At 45.9% G+C, this 6,000-nt stretch overlaps 1 protein-coding gene across 3 annotated transcripts in view; it reads left to right on the top strand.

The window, feature by feature from the left end:
* Positions 1 to 5,001: 5,001 nt before the first annotated feature.
* The window catches only part of PHACTR1 (phosphatase and actin regulator 1), a 143,927-nt gene continuing 142,928 nt past the window's right edge, over positions 5,002 to 6,000 (top strand). For 2 of the 3 annotated variants that reach the window (XM_042869714.1, XM_042869716.1), the window contains exon 1: positions 5,002 to 5,072. The gene's annotated coding sequence lies outside the window, so the exon portion shown is untranslated. Of the gene's footprint in view, positions 5,093 to 6,000 lie in introns of all 3 variants that reach the window. The other variant, XM_042869715.1, reaches the window with a different exon arrangement.

Raw genomic sequence — 6,000 nt, 5'->3', positions numbered from 1 at the left:
AGCCTAGCCATAGCACAATGTGCGGGATGCTTTGCATGGCTTAGTGAACGGTATGAAGCCCTCACAGCACCTCGTCTCATTTGTGAGAGCTGCTGAGGAGAGTGAAGGCTCGCAGTTCTTGCTGTGTGACATCTCAAGGCTTCAGCTCCCTGTAGTGCCAGGTGAGAAGTTGGACCTGCAGCAGAATGAACAAGTAGGTCAGTGGTTTCATTGCATGCATCTTGTGTGTGTGTGTGTGTGTGTGTGCATTTGAGAAAATGGAAAAGCAGGCACTGAATCCTTAAGTTTCTGCTCCATCTTTTAGGCAGAATTCTCACTGCCTGCTTCACATGCAGCTGAGGAGGATCAGAGCCATTGTAGCCTCTTGTTAGAGAAAATGTGGCAACAAGGTGTGAAAAGGGCAAAGAATTGTGGAATTAGATGATTTCTTCTAGCATGGAAAAAAAGGCTAAAAATAAGGGGAATGGTGTCGTTTTACCTTGTTTTGCCTGCCCCAATTGCACTCTCGGCTCTGTGCTTGCCAAACAGATAGCTTGCTGAAGATTTAAAGCAACAGTACTCATGTTACTGTAACAGCTACCAAAATAGCTGAGGTTACCACCTCTTTGGGCTTTCCTCCCCAAAGCCTGCAGGAAGCAGGCATCCTGTCCCTTGTGTTCTCCTGCCCCCTCATCCTTGAGTCACAGGCTCTTTCCTGAGCTTCAGCTCCAACAGGATGGGCAGCTCAGGCTGTTTGCTCTGCTATGGAAAGAGGGTGTGCTTTGGGGCATGTGGGCAGCAGGTGATCAGGAAGGCATCTGATCAGAGGTTTACAATTCCCTTCAGGCTGCAGGAGCCATGAAAGCACCCAGACATGAGTGCATGCACCCGGGGCTGTCTGGCTGCTCCTTGGGCTGCTGTGTCTTGGGCTAGAGGCAAAGAAAGGGGTGTGCATGATGAGCTCCAAACCCTGCGTGCTGCTCAGTCTCAGTGTGAGGGAGAGTGGTCCTGTTCAGATGTTCTCGGGCAGTGCCAGCCGCTGTCAATAGCTGTCACTGCAAGCCACACACGGGACAGGAGCAGGCAGAGGCTCTCCTCTGGCTTTAAAAAAGAAGCAAGGAGAAAAGGTAGAAGGGATTTAGAGGAGAGGAGCTGGCTGCAGCACCCAGGCCTGCCAAAGCCTCATGTGGGGCCGGGGGGCACAGCCTTCTGCCAGCTGGCAGGCTGGCTCTTGGTGTATAAAATATTGATAACTGTGGAACGGGCTGCACTAGTGCCCATGCATCCTGCCTGGAGACCTGGGGAGGGGCTGCCAGAGCAGAGACAGGGAACGGGAGGAGGGGAGCGAAGGGAGGATGCTCACAGCGTGGAGGGGACACGGAGCATCCTCCAGCCCAGCCTGGCCGGATTGGTGGAGCAGCAGGGTCGTGGGGGGCAGCCGAGCTGGAGAGCGCTGCCGTCTGCCGCCGCCCGCCTCCCCTCTCCCCTAGCCCTCCCCGTGATCCCTGTGGCGTGTGGCAGATGAGCACCAAGGCAAGAGCAAGCGGATGGCGGCTTGCACGCGCGCCAGGCAGCCTGGGATGCTGGCTTTTCCTTCTCCTGGCAGCGGGCAGGGCTCTGTTTCAGGCATGAGCGGAGAGAAACCTAAAAAGAAAGCTTTCTATCTAGTGAGGATGAAGCCACTGAAGGAGCCCGCCACTAACAGCAATGTCTCGTTCGTGCTACACTGTCACATAGGCAAGGAGATCAAACACATTTGCAGCAACTGCAGTCGCGGGGAGGAAGCCCGTGACGGTGAGTGCGGAGATGCTGTGGGTGTAGGAGCGAGCAGGAGCATGTGTGCTGGCATGGGCTGCGCGTGTGTGCTTGTGTGCGCTCCACTCACAGCCTGGGATCGTGGCGTGCCCTGCACAGAGCCCGGGGAAGCAGGAGAGCGAGCGCGGGAGGAATGCGCTGGGCATCGATTCAGCGTGTCGATCAGAGGAGTGCCAGTAGGGACAGGTCCCCTAATTTGCCACAGAAGCTTTGTGCTAGCAGTTAAGGAGCCAACTCTTTTTTTTTTTTTTTTTTTTCCCCAGTTGCTATAGAAATTGCTGTGTGTATTGATTCTGTTTTGTTACCATTCCCTTGAATTTTAGATTGGGGTTTCTGCCTTGATACATCAACTTTTTCCTCATCGTTGCTGCAGTAGAGTTTGCTTGACTCCACTCAGTGTTTGGAAGGACTGCTTTGCATGGAATCCGGCTAGCATGATTTTCACCATGCTGTCAAACGCGTGGGGAAAATCATATTTTTATTGGAGTTAATACAGTGTTCTTCATCAGACAACTGTTCTCATCCCTTCCCCCTCTCCTTTTGGGACTGAGCAAAATCTCCAGAGGGTATTCAGAGAGTGACGGTATAATCGATCACAGGTGTTGCTAGAGGTACGTATGTGCTTTTTATGGTTTTGTGAATGCCAATATTTGAAGTCAACGATGACAAATTATTTGGATTTTGCCAAAGTCAGCAATTAGGTGAAACTGAGAACTAAAAGAAGGATAAAAGCATTCAGGCAAAAACCAGCCTCACAGATGTTACCTGCATTCCTGTTCGATGTTGTATTACTTTGTCTTGCTGTGTGGTTTTTCATGTTACTTGGGATCGAAGGCGCTTGCTTTAGAGCTCCCTAACTGATGGAGTAGGCGGATCTCGTATTCTGAAGGTCAGGGAAAGGCTTTTTTGGTGAGAAATGTGAATATGAAATTATTATTTTCTCAGCTGAGGCTTCTCAGCAGTTGTTGGCACTTCATTTTCCAGTTTTTGTCTCTGAAACTGATTGTCACACATTTTATTTAACCAAATCTGGCAGGATTTGCTTAGTGCAAAAGAAGGAAATACTGTTTGGAATCTAATGGTCTGTTGTCAACTACAGGTTTACAGTTTAATTAAGTGATTGTGGTTTTGCTCATGTCTCTTCAGGATCAGCATTAAGATAGTTTTTCTTGGATTAAACCACAGCTAAAGCAGAACAAAATTGCTTTCAGTGTAAAGGGTGCAGACACCCTGGAAAGCCTGGAAACCCACAGTGGGTTAAGCACTCTTACTGCTTATGCCACTACAGCAAAATGAAGAATCTGATGAATGCTATACAAAATGTTGAGTATTTTCTTTCCTCTTATGTGCTGCTGGTGACAGTAAGCCCCACAGATACTAAATGAAGAGCTATGCACAGCAGCAGCAGGTGCTTCATGCTGTTAGCATGGATTATTTATCCTTAAAAGCAAATGAAGCCATTTATTAAGAATATGCTCTCCTAGATTAATTGAATTGATCTGAAAGTCGACTGCATCTATGTCTTTTGCTATTTTTTTTTTTTTTCAACCCTTTGGTTTAAATCTTAGCACAGTAAGAAAGGAGCATTTCTTTCCTCCCTTTTAGTGGAATATATATGTACATGGATGCTTATAAACAGACTAATAGATATACATTTAAGAACTTTACTTCCTTTTTTTTTGTTTGATTGTTTAGCTTCAAACTGTTAGGTAATCTGAGGGGGGAGTATGCCTCCTGGAAGGGGATAATCCAGCAACCCCAGAGAGACAAAGAATAGGGCATGGAGGCTTCAGCCACCAGACTTCCAGAGCATCTCATCCACCCATCTCCACCTCCTCATTCTGTGCCGTAGGATTTCATTCACCTCCATGCAAATAACTTTCATGGTCATCATTTTAAAAGGATGTAATAACAACACAACCTCACTGCTTTCCTTTCCACCAGCATACACAGCTGTGAGTTTCTATTAGAAAGTAAGGAAACTGTAGTCTCAGGTTTGCTGGCTCGACTCTGACCTAATCGTTTTTCAGGCTGGTATCTCCCTGGTTGGTACCAGTTCTAGACTTAGAAGTTTGGAGGGAAAGGATTATCTATGAACTGAAATTATGACGTGATTGTGGTATCAGCAGGAAAGATAAGGGGTATCAGGTAAAAACCTGTATGGAAAAGCAAGTAGGGATATCTGGGTGTCCATGAAGTTGTACAGCCTGAAGATACCAAAAGAGGGCATAGCTTAGTTCTTCCTATTAAGAGAAATGCACACCTTTTTCCATCATTGCCAACTTCACCGTCCTATCCAAACCTTTATACAGTTTAGATAGGTTTCAGGCCTGCAGCTATGTTCATAGACCAGGTTGTAGCTCCTACAACCTAAGCAATTATTCCATTTTCTGGTACTACATACAAAGACCAGGATTCAATCCTTATAGTATAGGCAAGCCAGTGGAGTACTATTGATTTAATGCTGAAATACCTTCCAAATCTAGTTGTGAATCCTGGATTCTAGTCATGATTTTACTCTGCTTTCTCAGCATTGACAAAATTGGGGAAGGAAAATTCATACTGAAAAAGACAAAATCGTTCTAAGGCCACTAAGCTATCTAGCAAAAGGCACAAGATGAGAGCAGAAGAGATAGCAGTGCACCCAAAGGAAATGCTGGAGGCAGGTGCTGAGTCCTATGGTATCTTCAAAGGGAGGTCATTTAATTTGGAGAGAAGTTGCTGAAGGAATTTGGACATGCAGATGGACTCCCTGAAGTAAGGATGAAGGGAAGGTGTGGATGCTGCATTATGATGAGGTAAAAAATGGAAAGGGAAAAGCTCAGAGAGGAGCCGGAGGTTACAAGCGTGCCAATGCAGATGGGAAATGTTTTAGCCATCACACTGAAAGTCACAGTTGCATTTAATGCCAAGTTAGTCAGAAAATAGAAAACAGAGAGGGGTGTATAAGGCATCTGTACTGAAAACTTCGGTGAGCAGAAATGGTGTTGCAGCAGAAATTTCCCCTTGTGAGGGAAGAACGAGGTGTTTGGTTTCATCCTGTGAAGTCTGAGCAGCCGTAGAATATCCAGGGCAGAATGTCAACAAGGCAATCAGACATGGTAGGCTGAACTGAGAGGGAGAGGTCAAATGTACAAAGGCATGAGACACCCCAAGGAATAGAAGAGCAATCTGCACTGAGCGCTGAATGCTGCTGGAGTGCTGGGAGGGAAATGCTGGGAGAAGCTGGGTGAGGAGTCCCAAGACGGGCAAGAACTGGGAGGACAACAGAAGTGGAGGTATTTTGAAACTACCACAGGTATGGAGGGGGATGAAAATGCTGTCCGAATGTAAACATGGGAAGGTGGATTATAAACTTCTAGACAGCGGGGAGCCTGAACTAGAAGAGATCCAGATGCACTGAGTGTGTGCGATGCTAACCATCGCCTGGTATGTACAAAGTACTTCTAAACACACTGTGATGTCAGAGGCCTCTGGGAGGGCTGTGGTGCTGCTGGGCCATTGAAGGTGACATGCTTATGAGCAAGGGAACAGTAGTTATGGGGACAAATAAAGGGAGAACACAGTGGCTGGATTTTTCATAGACTGAATCCGAATCTTGGCCTCTTGCAGATGTCTGAGCCTGGTTCTGAATGTCTGTTTAGATACATCTTTACTGTGGTGAGAAAACTGTTGAGAGTAGAAAGTACCCTGAAAAGATATGAGTAAGTGAAGTGGGTTACTACTGGTTTTTGTGCAAAGGATGTGGCGAGAAATCTCAAGTGGAAAGCAGTTACGTAACTGTGTATTGGAGCAGAGGGAGAAGAGTGCACAGAGAGAAGTGATTTTTACTATCGTAAAGACAAGACTTTCTGCTATTGTTTTCAATTAGAAAATTTGAGAACATTTACTTTATCATCTCTTAAGAGACTGTCTCTGAGGTGATTATTTTGCTTCCCGCAAAAGTAACTATTAAATGAAATAGTTATCTTCTAGAAAAGCAATAGTCCTTGCAAGAGCTGTGTATAAATGTAAGTTTTTCTTCACTAATTCTCACATTATATCCAACAGTAGCTGCTCTTCCATTACTACCTCCAGAGCATGTGCAGTGTGTGGCTATGAGGCATTGCAGTCATTTACAATTGTACCTGTTTTATCTCCTAAAACATTTCGGAGAATAAAAAAAGTAAACCTCACAGAATGGATAAGTAGAAAAGAAAACCAGCA

Source organism: Lagopus leucura, unplaced genomic scaffold (assembly GCF_019238085.1).
Source record: "Lagopus leucura isolate 7727_CA_CO unplaced genomic scaffold, USGS_WTPT01 Super-Scaffold_100002, whole genome shotgun sequence".
Classification (NCBI taxonomy): domain Eukaryota; kingdom Metazoa; phylum Chordata; class Aves; order Galliformes; family Phasianidae; genus Lagopus; species Lagopus leucura.
Note: the sequence above shows the minus strand (reverse complement) of the source record. Positions and strands in the feature narration are given on the sequence as shown.